The sequence below is a fragment of the Mustela putorius genome, unplaced genomic scaffold (genome assembly GCF_011764305.1).
Source record: "Mustela putorius furo isolate JIRA1106 unplaced genomic scaffold, ASM1176430v1.1 tig00000275_pilon_pilon_pilon, whole genome shotgun sequence".
Classification (NCBI taxonomy): Eukaryota; Metazoa; Chordata; class Mammalia; order Carnivora; family Mustelidae; genus Mustela; species Mustela putorius.
Genome location: NW_025421341.1, coordinates 17,504,522 through 17,520,336, shown reverse-complemented (window position 1 = coordinate 17,520,336; position 15,815 = coordinate 17,504,522). Strand labels below are relative to the sequence as shown.

The 15,815-nt window shown below is 37.9% G+C and overlaps 1 long non-coding RNA gene and 1 pseudogene across 2 annotated transcripts; one reads left to right on the top strand and one right to left on the bottom strand.

Moving 5' to 3' along the window:
* Positions 1 to 1,336: 1,336 nt before the first annotated feature.
* On the top strand, positions 1,337 to 15,451 carry LOC123391651. Of its 2 annotated transcripts, XR_006606358.1 has the most exons (4): positions 1,337 to 2,386; positions 7,857 to 7,954; positions 9,209 to 10,143; positions 15,311 to 15,451. It is a non-coding gene; the product is annotated as an uncharacterized LOC123391651 (long non-coding RNA). The 2 variants fall into 2 exon arrangements; XR_006606357.1 differs by lacking the exon at positions 15,311 to 15,451 and having other exon boundaries at positions 1,345 to 2,386; positions 9,209 to 11,574.
* Positions 9,647 to 9,743, bottom strand: LOC123391696 (annotated as a pseudogene).
* Positions 15,452 to 15,815: the final 364 nt, after the last annotated feature.

Here is a 15,815-nt window from a genome sequence, read left to right as displayed (position 1 = left end):
CCAGGGTGTAAATGAGGCCTCCTGATGGAGTCTGAAATCATCTGGGCCTTCCTACCTGAAGAAGACCAGATAGACTTTGGCTCACTTTTTTGTACTGGAGACAAGAGGCACCCGAGTCTTTAAGAGAATCCCCAACTCTCAGCACTTAAATAGAAAGTCCTTATGGCTCCTGATTGAATATAGCTATCACGGAGAGTGTAACTTTTTGTCTCTGGTTTTCCAGAATGTCCAGTCAGATATTAAGATTTAACACAGTTTGTCTGAATTTGTTCAATGAGTGGCCTTTTGGAGGTCTCTGAAATGGTTAGACATCTCATGGTCCTTGGAAAGAGAGGACTCCTTTGTATTACTCTCCCTAAAATTCTAACCAGAAAGCTCATGCTCAGTTTGTCCAACCAGGAAATGTTGCCTCAACCACAATGGCCATGAATACCATGGTGCCCTGGCATGTACTAGGGCCTGATAAATCAAATAGTATTGTAGTACTACTGATGCTAGAACCTGGCCATATGCCTTTAAATCCTACCTCCACTACTTACTACCTGCATAACCTTGGATGAAGTTATTTATTTATTTATTTATTTATTTGCTTGAGTTTCCTCATCTGTAAAATGGGCATAAGAGCAGTTTTCTAATGGGACTTTTTGTAAAAATGAAATGAACTAATATGTGTGAATTGTGTACACTGGGTTGGACACATAGAAATGTGTCTAAAAATGTTGGTTCTTATCATTTTAAAAATTTTTTAAAGATTTTTATTTATTTATTTGACAGAGAGAGAGAGAGAGAGAGAGAGATCACAAGTAGGCAGAGCAGAATGCAGAGAGAGAGGAGGAAGCAGGCTCCGTGCTGAGCCAAGAGCCCGATGTGGGGCTTGATCCCAGGACTCTGAGATCATGACCTGAGCCAAAGGCAGAGCTCAACCCACTGAGCCACGCAGGTGCCCCCAGTTCTTATCATTTTAAATGTGATCACTCCAGGCGAACAATGAGACGCAGAAAAATGAATGAATTGTCTGTGACCATTAAGCAAATCACTTAAAATTTTAGACACCAAAGGTATTCTTCAAGGCCACCTTTGGAACAATTATCTGGGGATATTTCACATGTTTTGTACAAATAGTGCTCCTGGTATGCTTTCACTATCTGTGGTTCCCCAGCGCTGTGGGGTTTTGTTTTGCTTTGTTCTGCTTCTTTCTCCTTCACAAATAATGAATATTTTTACTGTTATGATCTGTATTGATTTTTTTTCTGGCACCACTGAATAGAATACAATTTATCCTAGGACACTTGAAAATGAGAACAAACATATTCTTTTCTCACTGACTACTCCCTGATCTAATGCTCCTGCGTGGTTAGAAGTACAGCAAATTAACATACGAACCCAAGTGATTAAGTCTCCCCAGAATTGGATGGAAAAGTTATCTAAATTGCTGTTGTTGCTGCTGCTGCTAAGCCTGTGTGGAACTTGCTCGTTTTTTAAAAACAGGTCTTTAAAACAGATCTTTCAGGGTTTTTTTTTGTTTTTGTTTTTAGGATGAACATCAAACCAAATGGTAATTACTGAGCAGTACTATATGCAAGGCACCATAGATGGGAGAGTATAAGACAGGCATTCTTCAGAGAGATCGTGAGCAAGACTTCAGTTAAGCATATGCATTCATGCTTTTAAATTTTTTTCTCAAAGATGTTTAGGTTCACTTTGTTCAGAAAATGAAATATTAGTACATGAAAGGCATAGAAACCCATTGCAATTGAAACTAGGATCTAGTTTTGTGAAAATACCCAAATTCATTCATAAAATAAAGCCTTGTTTATTAATTAAAAAAAAAAAAAAAAAAAGCCCAGCTCTAAAATACTGGGGCTGGAGAGACTCCTAGCTCTTCTCTAGGATTTCAACCTACAAAAGTGTATAACCACAGAACCTGCCAAAGGACTAATTCCTGAGTGGAGTTTTCCAAACTCTTACAATAGTAACATCAACCATCTCTTTTACCTCCCATGGGGAAAACTTCTGCCAAAGGAGCTCTGTTGCTGTCTGTGTTTTGCCCAGCCCTTTTCTAGTCTTTTATCATGTGTCTAAATTAAAACAAAACCAGCTCACATGTATAGGTGCCCAGTATTTTTCAAAATGCTCCATACATATTAATTCATTTAGTCTGTATGACGGGGGGGGGGGTTCCTACTATTTTACAGGTGGAGAAACTGAGGTACTTAGAGATTAAGGAATTGCCCCAGGATGCACAGCAACAGCAGAGCCAGAATTCACACCTGGACCACGTAGCTACAGAGCTTCTGGTCTCTTGTAACACCCTCCCACCGCCATCTTGTGACCCTGTTACAGGGCAGCGAGTGTGCTTGGTGGGGATAATTGAGTCACTTGTGAGGTAAGTTTTCTTATCCCAGTTCTCACCTAATTCAACAAAATTGCAAAATTTTGGAAGAATAAAGTCTTACTCTAACTGAGCACTTGAATTTGATGAAAAACTTTTTCACAAAATTTGTCTTTAAGTGGCTTCGCCTCTGAGAGAGAAGAAATAGTGAGTGGCCCCGGCCGAAACTGTGACATGGGTGACATTCCATCTGTAAAGAGGTGGCCCCAGAATCCAACTGTTTAGGGAAAACCCATCATGGGCTGCTTGGAATAGAAAGTGAGACCCTGAGGGGGTGGGCGGACATTTGAGAGAAGGTTCTACTCCTCAGCTTGAGGAAGTGAAAAGTCGTTGCTATGGCTTATGAGAAGGTGGTGGGCAGTGGGGTGAGACTGGTGCAAAAAAGGGAAAAGAGTGACTTAGTGTTTGGGAACCACAAGGCTGAAAGGGCACGGGGGCAGGGTGGGGCACAGAGGAGGAGATGGTCTGAGTACAATCAAGGATATTTTTGAGTAGTTAAGAATGGAGCTTCTTAAAGTTTGATTTAGAAGTATTTGTACTGCTTCAATGTAAACTCTATTAAAAACTCCTCCCTAGCCCCACCCATATGCTTGGTCCCATCCATCCATCTCTTACGGGAGGAGGTGTTTGGTGGAAATCTGAGAAGGGCTGAATATTATCTCTGTGCTTAGCAGGGGCCACAGTAGGGTCATAGGAGCCCAGAAACAGAGGCAGCTTTTACTCCATGGAAATGACAGGAGCAGTCCTTGACGTATACAGGCCTTGAAATTGTGGGATTTTACACAAGCATCATCTAAATTTCAAGGGGCAGGGTGGCCCTAGCTGTCATGGAGATGACATGTCTCTTAATCTCGGTGTACTCCCTCTTCCCAAGCACCCAGAATTCTCATGAAGCCGCTTATTCATTGCATCGAAAATTTAGTTTTTACAACTTTCTTGACTTAATGGAGAATTAATTCATTGTCTATTGTTGATATTCCATAACTGCACATTCTCTTGACCCTTTTCCATGGTTGCTCTTTTTCTTCATTACTGAGAGAGAGAGAGAAGTGGGTGCAAGTGGGGGGTAGTGACAGTGCTCATTTTCACTGGTGAGGCTGTCCTCTTTCATTTTTTTTCTGGAAATGACCCGGGGCTTCTTAGGCACAAACACCGAAACCAAGTAGTCATATTATCACTGTGTTCCTAACCTAGAGTCTCTTAGTATGGGTGTGGATTTGCATAACAGGGAAACTAACACTGACCTGGTACAAATGCTAACTGAATGATCATAAAAATTCAAGGACAATGCTGCAGTGTTACAAAGACATGTGTGTGTGTGTGGGTGGGTGTGTGTGTGTGTGTTCCTCTAACTCATCTAAACATATTTGATGATGGTTACAAAGTTCATGACAAAAACAGAAAAGAAAAAAAAAGTTTTGTGTGTATGGATAGAGAAAATGCCTCGTTCTGGCAGGGAAGTTGGTGACTCACTATATGACAACGCTAAGTCACCTGGTCTCCATGTTCTGTCCTCCACCTTTAAGACAGGGACTGAGGGGCGCCTGGGGGGGCTCCGTTGGTTAAGATCTGCCTTCTGCTTGGGTCATAATCCCAGGGTCTTGGGATCAAGCCCTGCATTTGGCTCCTTTTCCCTCTGCTGCTTCCCCTGTTTGTGCTTTCTCTCTCTCTCTCTCTGCCTAATAAATAAATAAATAAAATCTTAAAAAAATAAAATAGGGGCTGAAACTCTTGAGAATGTCACTACTCTACTGAACAGACCTCCAAAACACACAAGTGTCATTTAATAAAGTGCATGTATCTGTGGAAGGAAGGATTTGAGTTTGGAGGAGGACAATTTATGTGAAAATGGACTTTTGAGATTCTATGATTCTTTCTGAAACACTGAAAGCAAACTCATGCTTAATAACAAAACTAAGAGAGAAACCTCAGTTATTCTGAAAAAGGAGAGATTGGATAGGGAAGGAGTGGGGAGAGGAAAAACAAAACACGCTAATATTCATCAAGGAAAGTATGTATGAACTTTATGTACTTTTCTTTTTATTTTTTTAAGAGAATTGCTAGACCACATTCCAGCTCCTGCAGCCGAAATTCACTGTTAATTCACATCTCCAGAGACACGTGTGTGGTTGGGACAGTTCTGTGCTCAAAGCACAGGACTGGCAGATAAACATGATAAGCAGATGAGATGCTTCAGTCTTTTTCTTTTTGTCTTTGGCAGATACTCTTTTAAAAGAATATGTAAAAAGGAAGGGAAAAATAACTTCATCAGGCCTTTCTTTTTGCCATTTGGAATACTCTTTATTGTAGAAAATAGAAGTTTCTGATATTGGTATACACTGATTCAATTACACAAATACTTTCTGCTTGCTCACCATCAAAATGAGGAAACTGCTTGCCCACAAATTCTCTAAAGGAAGATTCAGAAGAAAAAGGAATCGTAGTTAATCCTTTCCCAGGTCACGCCTAAAATAGGTCTCTGCTAATAGGGAAGTTAGTTGCATTTAAAATTTAAATATACAGTTTAGAATGTGTTGAAGCAATCACCAGTGAAAGACTAGAGTCAGAAGTTCAACCTACATTTAGGGGATTGAAATCTCAATTATAGAATATATGTTTTCCAAACTGTCTCCGAGGGTCTGAGAGCTTCTATTAGATATTCCCAGAAAAATAAAAAACATAAAAGACGGTCCTTGCTCAAGTAATTCTGGGGAAGGCTGAGTTAAAGAAAGTTACTGCCTTCACATAATTTTGGATTATTTCATAGACTAATATATATTATGAGTTTCCAAGAGAAGGGTGTACATAGTAAGCAGCAATTCTCAAAACATGAAACTTTTTGGCAGTACAAAATAATATCTCATATGTTTTAAGGCAAACGGGTTGGAAAATCCTGGCATGGAACAACAATCCTTGCCCTTGAAGCTTTGTCTATGTGTTCTGGGTACGTGACGTCATGTTAACAACATCTAAACACCTTGATAGTGTGCTCACTATACAATGACCATCCATTTTATTTACTTCTAGTCACATATCGGATTTAACATTTATGCTTAGATAATACATACGAACATTAGCAACTCTGCTTTGACATGCAGGGACGGGCTGTGAACCCAAATTTTCAAAATCCAAATCTAGTTTATTTATAGACAAGGCTAGTCACAGTGCGTTGAAAGCAGTGGCATTAAATTGCAGCTCAATATAAAATTAGAAAACGTTCTTTTGTGCAATGGGCACATGGTGTTTCAGAAAGTCACTCTATTCTTTTCCCTTTAAAGTACAACTTTACATTTGGAAAAGTCTGCTTTGCTTTCATAATGTGAAATCTTTTTTTTTTTTTTTTAAGATTTTATTTATTTATTTGACAGAGAGAGATCACAAGTAGGCAGAGAGGCAGGCAGAGAGAGGAGGAAGCAGGCTCCCTGCTGAGCAGAGAGCCCGATGCAGGACTCGATCCCAGGACCCTGAGATCACGACCTGAGCCGAAGGCAGCGGCTTAACCCACTGAGCCACCCAGGTGCCCCCATAATGTGAAATCTTAATTATTTTCTAAACAGCTTTATTTCTCTCCACTGCTTTTCAATTTGGAGTCCTGATGTTGTCCAGTTGTGTTTGACAGCCCCATTGGCTGTGTGTGTGTTTGTGTGTGTGCGCGCATGTGCGTGTGCATGTGCATGTGTGTGTGAATTCTGTACCTATTCCATACACCTATTTTTGGTGTCATTTCTACCCTCCATATAGGAGGACTTTAGCCAAAGGAGAGAGCATGAGGTTTGCTAGTGCCTGCTTGTTGTCTCTTGGTGGTCATAACATTCTGTCTCAACCTAGTTAAGGTATACTGGAATTTGTCACTTAAAACTAAAACTCCATGTAAGCAATAGATGATCAAGAAGAAAAGTTGAAGGGAGACAGGGATTTTAGTTTCATGAACTCCAATAATTCCCAGGTGGGAGAATAAGGAGCAACGAACATTAGCAACTCTGCTTTGACATGCAGGGACGGGCTGTGAACCCAAATTTTCAAAATCCAAATCTAGTTTATTTATAGACAAGGCTAGTCACAGTGCGTTGAAAGCAGTGGCATTAAATTGCAGCTCAATATAAAATTAGAAAACGTTCTTTTGTGCAATGGGCACATGGTGTTTCAGAAAGTCACTCTATTCTTTTCCCTTTAAAGTACAACTTTACATTTGGAAAAGTCTGCTTTGCTTTCATAATGTGAAATCTTTTTTTTTTTTTTTAAGATTTTATTTATTTATTTGACAGAGAGAGATCACAAGTAGGCAGAGAGGCAGGCAGAGAGAGGAGGAAGCAGGCTCCCTGCTGAGCAGAGAGCCCGATGCGGGACTCGATCCCAGGACCCTGAGATCACGACCTGAGCCGAAGGCAGCGGCTTAACCCACTGAGCCACCCAGGTGCCCCCATAATGTGAAATCTTAATTATTTTCTAAACAGCTTTATTTCTCTCCACTGCTTTTCAATTTGGAGTCCTGATGTTGTCCAGTTGTGTTTGACAGCCCCATTGGCTGTGTGTGTGTTTGTGTGTGTGCGCGCATGTGCGTGTGCATGTGCATGTGTGTGTGAATTCTGTACCTATTCCATACACCTATTTTTGGTGTCATTTCTACCCTCCATATAGGAGGACTTTAGCCAAAGGAGAGAGCATGAGGTTTGCTAGTGCCTGCTTGTTGTCTCTTGGTGGTCATAACATTCTGTCTCAACCTAGTTAAGGTATACTGGAATTTGTCACTTAAAACTAAAACTCCATGTAAGCAATAGATGATCAAGAAGAAAAGTTGAAGGGAGACAGGGATTTTAGTTTCATGAACTCCAATAATTCCCAGGTGGGAGAATAAGGAGCAAAAATATCAATTTGTCAAGCGACAGCGACCAGAAGATCCTGAGCTAACTATTGTAAATAATTGTTCTTTAGAAACAAAAGAAAGCCAAATTTATAAGGAGGGGAAGGAGAAAATAAGCACAAGAGAGGACATGTTCATCTTATTCCTAAGTTATGGTATCCAGAATATGAGGGAAACAGAACAGTTGTACATTATGGCAGGAAGACTGCAAATGAAATTGGCTCATTCATAATTTTCATCATATTTTCCAGAATCAAAATTCAAGGAGAAAGTTTATTCCCACCGTATGGATCTTTCTCCTTCTGTTGAGTTTTGTCTTCCCTGACAACCATGCGGAAAGCTCTCTGGCATAGGCGGTGATCCAGGCTGCGGGATGCGTCTCATCAGTCATGTTGAACACACCCCACGGCAATTACCATTCTGATTCAGGGCAGGATAAAAAGAGTTCAGTGCACAATGTGGTGTTTTAGGGAGGTGATCTGGAAGCATTAACCATACAACTTTGGCAGAAACTGTTTTGTGAATGTGTCAGTGATATCTCAAGTACATGAAAAACCAGCTTTACTGTCCCTTGATATGAGATTAATTTTTTTTTTCTTTTAGAGCATTTACCATTCTAAGGTGGGACAAATACTATCCCTGTTTGTCAGCTGTAGAAACTGGAATGCTGAAAGGTTAAGCAACGTTCACGAAGTTCCACAGTGAGTCATTTTCTGAATCGGGAAATAAATTGGTGGCTAACATTCCCTTTTCCCTGATTCCACCAGCCAGCAGGAGTCATTTAACACTATTTACAGAAGTATTTTTCTTTATTGTCTTGCAATGAGCACAAACAGATTTCTTTGAGACTTAAAAATTACGAAATGTGACATATTTGAGGGAGCAGTAGAATTCAACCAACAACATTAATTCACACAACAAGTTTCATTTAGTATTGGTTATGTATGGAAACTGAAAGTTTTCAGTCCTAATTTAAACTCTACCCATGATTTGGAAATGTGCACACATCTCTTTGCCTCTGGTAAAACAGGGATAATTATCCTCACCACAGATTTCATTAAGAAGTTATATGATTATATTACTTTCTCTGTCTTGAACTCAATAGATGGAATCAGTGTCACTTTTTAAATTATCTTATCACTCTCCTTTTTTCTAGTACAATTTGGTTTCTTACAAAAAAATTTTTTAAATATCTAACTTTAGCATACGTATTTAAACTTGTCAAAACGTTTCAGAAGGATGTGCCATATTCCTGTACTGAACACTTTTATATCTATTGTTATAGCCAGTCCCTGTGACAACCACTGGCATATTCTTACTAGTAGGAAATTATGCCTAATGAAAAAATTCAACTTTGTTCCCTAATGTTTCTTGGGCGTCACCCCATTAACATTGCTACCCTCAATATTATGTCTACCTTCTACTTCCAGCTCTATTCTTAATGTGGCCAGAAATCTCACATTAGATTCATTAGCACAACGGGAACTTTGTTTTTTTCTAGGTTGCTGATTTTAAAGGGACTTTACTAAATAATAAGGAAAAAAAATTAAAAAGGCCACAAGGACGGAAAAGACAAAAGCACAAGAAAAGCCCCGTTTACATGCTGCAGATTTCTGATTTAACTACTACGAATTACAAGTTAGGCCTGAGAAGATCCCAGATGTTAGCCGTGGTAGTAAAAGAGAGACAACCTCCCAGAAAGACAGAACTGGGGCAAATGCGGAGCGGCTTGGTTCCCCACCCATCTCACCCGCAAGGTTCTTCCATGGCTATGGGTTTCTAGATAATGGTTTTAGTAACGAAAAGTATTTCCTTTGTAAACTGGTATTATTGTCTTCATTTTACAGAAGAAGAGAGAAAGAGAAACTCAGAAAGGTATAGAACTCATTCTAGATTGTATAAGCATGAATGGGTAAAGCTTGAATTTAGATCTATTTATGTTCTTCCTGCTGCAGGTAGCAGTGTGCTTGTCATATTCGTGATGTGGCCAGTCTGGAAGACTGCAGGGCACTCCTGGGCACTCAAGTGCCACGACCACCAGCTAGCTTCCAGCGGACTCGGAATAAGTCACTCTGCTGAGCTTTAGATTAGGAAAGAGCAGCAGGTGACACCCTACCAACGTAAAATAATAACTAAGAACTGCCTTTTTAAAAAAAGCAATTAAAAGTCATAATTTTTTTAAAAGGGAGGGTATGATGGGCATAGCATCTCATTAAAAAACTTACATATAGTAATATCTTCCTCTAAACTCTTATGTGTCCCTTTTTCCAGATGACGAAATGTCCTATATAGGATAAATTCTCCTTATTTGTGGCATTTCCGTCCGATAACATTGCCAAGAATACTAATCCATTGCTCCTAGGGAGAATACAAGGTTAGGTTCCTACAAGCTTCATTGCATTTTCATCAACCAATTAATATATACCCTTGTTTTTTGGTATGTTTCTGTTTATGACAAACTATAGAAATGATCCCTGAAAGTATAGTCTTTGGTACGTTTCTGTTTAAAGACATCTTGTTTAATATTATTGTTGATTCATTAACATTGAACTTATAGCCAACAGCACGATAACCCCGGTTAGAATGAAGCTTATCTAAAACATGTACTTTCTCCAGAGGCACATCATAGCCATCTTGCATTTAGGAACGGTAGATGGCCCTTCATCACTATGCGTGCGGGTCGGTCATTTTAAACGTGAAACCACAGCAAAACACAAAAATGTAGAAAATGTGACACTAAATAGATCACGAAAAGGATGCATATTTACAAAACGACAGCTGATGTTAAGAAGGCAGGATATCACTTTTTCCACCTCAGCTAGGGATATGCTTTTTGGGAACTCCCATTTGTTCCTGTTCTGCGCACGTCCAAAAGTGATCACAAAGCACTGTGAGTACTGATTTTTGCATTACAGATAAATTTTAGTGGGGAGGCAAACTCATAAATATGGAATCTGAAAACAATAAGAATCAACTGTAAATGCAAACGAACAATACAAAATGAGTCTTAATCCTGTGGACACTTCTATTCCTATCCACCCTGAGAAATCAATGGACTAAATCTTTATAGTGGGGAGTTTGGTGACCAGTGAGTAACATAATGGTCAACCTTGCTTTGCTCTCACCATTTCAAATCTGATGATGCATTTTCTACTAAAGTTCTAAGGATAAACCAATTGAAATATAATGATTTTTAAAATTAATGTGTTGCAGAATTAAATCACTCAGAGTGATAACAAAATCAGTGTTAGCAATAATATATGATAGTAGGGCCAAAATGGAAATGGGAGAGAATTGGAAGATGGTTTTGCATTTATGCCAGACTTTGATTTCAACATAACTGTTGCTGTCCTCCCACTAGCTTTTTCATACCAAGTGCAATAATCCCACGCAATCCACATGATGCTCAGTGGTATTAAGTGAAATGACAGAAAAATAAGTGGGAAAACAGCAGGGTTGTAGCTCCCAATGACTTGGAATTTATACTTAGAAGACAAGTAGTAAAATCATATACTGGAGAAATTTGAAGCACAGTAAATACTGGTGAGTTATTAAACCGTGGCCATCACAATTTGGTTTAATTATCAAATGAACTATTTTCTTTTTCATTAAAAGTCCATGCAAAATGAACATCAGCACAAATCACATATTTTAGCTCTTTGATATTCTATGGATTGTAGCATGTACGATTTATCTTGTAGAATTCTGGCATCAGTTTCAAGAATGATATGAATGTGTTTTAGGGAATAAGGAAAGGGCAATGATAAAATTAAATATATTGTGTAGATACAAACTGATCACAGTATAAGCTAATAGTACGAGAAACAGTTCATATTAGCACTGGGATTACGGTCAACTCTATTTGAATTGCTTAAGGTCTATTGGGAATCTGCCTGCCTTCAAGCCCGTGAAATTTGAAGTTCAAGAAACTTAAATTCATTTATAGCAAAAACGTTTTTCTCACAATTTTTTAACCAATGACTATTGTGTTATAAATTGATTCCATATGTTTTCAAGTCATTTATGCAACTTGAATAATTAAAATGTTCATTGGAAAGAACTGCCTGATGTCTTTTAAGTCAGGAAATTATCTTATGCCAAAAGCAGACAAACTCAAACACCAAAAGGTCAAGCTAAGTCAGAAATTTCGCAACATCCCAAAATATAATTATTCTTAAAAAATGTAAATGTTTGCTAACCCTTCCTAATTGTCACATGGTAGAAAAACAAGGAATTCCTTTATTCTCTCGTGTTGTTTCTTTTCATCTTTGAAAAATATTTCCCTATGAATCTTTCTAAACTTACCTCCAAGTTATTTGGATGAGAGCCTAGACTTCTTTTTTTTTTTTTTTTTTTTTAAGATTTATTTATTTGAGAGAAAGATAACGAGCAGGTGTACAAGCCAGGAGAGGAGATGAGAGAGAGGGAGAGAATCTTAAGCCTACTGAGAGCAGAGCCTGAGGGGCTGGATCCAACAAGGGGATCATGACAGGAGCTGAAATCAAGAGTCAAATGTTCAACTGACTAAACCACCCAGATGCTCTGAGCCTAGACTATTAATGACATTTGCAATATAATCTAATATAATCTTGTCAACTCTTTACAAAATAAAAAATTAAATTAGTAAATGCTTGCGATTCATTTCTAATGAAAAATAAAGCATAAGAATGAAGATATATTTGTTTCAATCATATCTAAATAATTCTAAGAGTTAACAGTTATCATTCCCATTTTGTAGATTTGGAAATCAAGGTCTAGATAGAGTGAGTAGCCTGTGAAAAAAACATCCTAACTGAATAAGTTAAATTTTTGCCTGAAAGACTTCAGAAATATTTGATGAGAGGCCTATATAAAGGAGATAGCTAATATATGTAGCCTTAATGAAATATTAACCCAAGATTCATCTATTTACTTTTTGTATATGATAACAAGAGTATGGAACTTGGAGAAAAATATGAAAATGAAGATTACTGAGAATTCTACAGTGTTTGTAGCATAAAGATGACTAAATTTGGAGCTGGAAGTCTTACATTCACATTCTGACTCTTCCACTTATTATTAACTCTCTGACCTTTGGCAAGTCATTTGATCTCCAAGTCTCTTGTTTCTTTATCAAGTGGGAATAATGAGAACTTATATGTTTATACAGATAAAATAAAATATTAATATAAAAGTATTTTTAAAATTAAAATATACATATTTAAAGTAATAATAATAGTAATACTGCTATAATAATTACAATAATATAGAAACAAGGGGGAAGTTCCTATCTACAATGAAATAAAAAATCATGGAATTTGAGCCCATGTTATTTGCTTATTGTACTTGTTTAATATTACAGTTTAATTTTTCCTCATCATCATGAAATACAGATTTTCCAAAACATAAGAGGTAAATTATTTCAAAAATCGTTTTTGAAAAAAGTATAAAAATCATTACTTATTTCTCCATCTTTGTATCATTTTTACAAAAAGAGATAGTCCTTGCCTTATCTTGCTTGTTCTAAATTTAAAACTTCTTGCCTACCTAAAAATAGTAATTCATAATATGGACAATGGCCTTTCAAATAAAGTGTTCCTTCAGGGAAAAAAAAAAGGGTTTGAATGAAGAAAGGAAGAAAATAAGTCCTTCAATTAGAAACCAGCTGATATCTGCCAGAACAATCCATGGAAATCACCCCATTGGTGTGTGTATTGTGTTTATACTATAATTAAAAACAGATTAAAAAGAACTAGAGCAGAGCACCTCTGATTGCTATTCTCCTTCATACTCAAGAACAAGAAAGCCAGGGTGTTAAATTTAGCCAGTGGCACTCAACTAAGCACAATCTGTCTAGCCTGGACTGTGGGCTAGGAATGCTTTGACAAATAGGTAAATGGTTGTAATAAAAAGGGGGGGGGTGTAAAACATTGATTTTTTTTTTTAAGCCAGAAATGCCATGCATAACTAGGAAACTTGAGACAGTCCCTCCTCTCTCCATTTTTTCTTAATGTAGTGGCCTGAGCTATAGAATTGGTAATTCCGAATATATTGGGTCTTTTCACGTGCCTTATTGAGGTTTCAGATACTATATTTTCATTCTCTCGAAGAACGTATGACACTGTACAGGGGCCCTGCTAACCTTTAAGTCCCAGGGATTGTAAAACCTTTTCCCAGGCTCTGAAGTGTTAGCTGCCTACCATTTTCCCTGAATAGGAAAGCTACTTCTCTGTTCTTTGTCTTTTCTCTCTCCTCCTTTCAAAATGAGTTCCATTGTGTTTAACCAGAAATGGGGCTTTGTGGCAATTAAAAGATTCCAAAGTGGCAGAGGCTAACCCACCAGTAGAGCAGGATTCCAGACTTCCATGGTAACACCCAACTTCCCTTCTCTAACCACCTCCTCTAGTCCACCCAGACAATTCTAATCCTACTTCTGTGGTTCCTCTGAAAAGGCATCCAGTTTGCTTATCAGAAAGGATCTTTCTTAAACAAATATTTACCAGTGTCTGTTTTACTCTTTCGGGAGTGAGCAAAGGAATGGCTTGAGTCTCTTAATCCCTTTGGATCATGAATTGCGTAGATGATGATAGAACATAGTCAGGGCTACTAGCATCGGAACCCAAACTGTGCAGAGACTGACACTTCATTGCCTTCATGACTGTAAACCTTAAGTGGCTTGGTTAGCTACTCATCACACGAGTGACATTTATTCCTTATTGCCATCCACTGCAAGTTCCTTCCTCTGTATGGCAGAAATCCAGGGACATTCCATGAGAGTTATGGCATTTTCCTTTTACAATAATGGGCCTTACCTTTCTCTTGCTTCCATGAACTCTGTAAATGTCAAAGCGATTCACATGGGAGGAAATGATCCTACAGTCCTCACTGAAAAGTTCCAAGATACAAGATCTTTTCTCTCATGTAGTGGTGCAATGCTTATCTTTTTGGTAACAATGCACTACATGCTTATTAAGAACATGTTATCCATCGACACGTGGTCATGCAGTCTGTTGGATAAAAAGGCATAAATAATTATAATCTTGGGAGAAAATTATTTTCCTACTTGTTTCAGGATCCCCTGAACTATTGTGAAGAACATTCCAGAAAAGAGTGAATCTCTGTGTCTTTCTGTTATTGGATATTTCATTAACGATGTCTTAATTTCAGGGTAGTTTGCAGAAGTATCAGACGAAAAGCAATTTGCCTTTCACACAGTCTAAGTACATGTCCCATAAACCTTAATGAAAGTTGAAAGGGTGAAAGTTCATTCCTTTCAGATGCTCACACTAACTCTGAATTATATTTTAAATTGCCTCTTTTACAAAAGAACAAGCTGGAATATAGAGACACATACAAGAGGACAGTGAGACATTAAAATCCCAAGAAAGAACTAGGGTGCCTGGCTGGCTCAGTTGGTAGAGCATGTGATTCTTGATCTCAGGGTTGAGTCCAAGCCCCACATTTGGTATAGAGATTAGTTAAAAAGAAAATCTTTCAAAAATAATAAAATTCTGAGAAAGAACCTACTAAACATTTTAAAATTTATTCACAACTATTATTGAGAGTCTTTTCTGCTATTACTGTCTGGTCTCCCAATGGGGACCAGCTCTCCCACTTCGGACCTAGAGCCAGTCCTCTGCTGCCTCCTCAGGGATATCATCCCAGTGGTTGTTCTCTCTCTTGCCTGTATCACCAATTTTTCCCCCTGCTCTGGATATTTTTTATCTGCATTCAAACAGGCTGTTATTCTCCCACTTTAAAAAGCTCTTTTAGGAACTGATGTACCCTATCTAGTGTCCCATTTTTCTCCTTCCCTTTTTAGACAAAGTCCTTGGAAGTGTTGAATACATCTGCAGCCTCTCACTTCTGCCCCCTCTCTCTTGAACTTACTCCAACCAGTCTTTTGCCCCCCACGACTAGAAAGAAATGATTATTCCTAACAAAGCTGCTAAAAATCCTCATGTTGCTAAATCCACAGATCAATTCTCAATCTCCACTTTACTTAAACTGTTAGTAGCATTAACACTATTGGTTTTAAAATTTGTCTGAGCTGAAACTATGGTGCAATTTTTTTCTAGGATCCACAGCTGCACTGGCTAATGACCTCAAATCTGTGTCTCCAAACCACACCTCCTATTTGATGGAGTTATGGCTGAATGAATGAATGAATTTATTTTTCTACACTTCATCTTAGGTGTTCTACCAATAGTATCATTAAATGTAAGGGAAATCTAGAGCATATAGTTATACCTTTGCTTACTTAACTACTTTCAGAAGTATTTCTTTGTTAAAACTAATCGATAAGATTCTGAAATGTGGTTGTCTTATGAGTGAAGTTCCTTTATTGGCTATAATAATAATACACTATAATTTATCCTTATATTTCAGGAACAATGAAAGATATCTGTATAGTTTGTCATACCAATTCTATAATTTTTTAATCTATGAAAAGAATGAACTCTGATGTCAATCATCACAAATACATTTCCAGTTAATGCCAAAAGAGGTTTAACTAATGTAAATTATTAATCTAGGCTGTTTCACACATAGTGATAAAATTTTATTGCGTTTCAGAACTCCTTG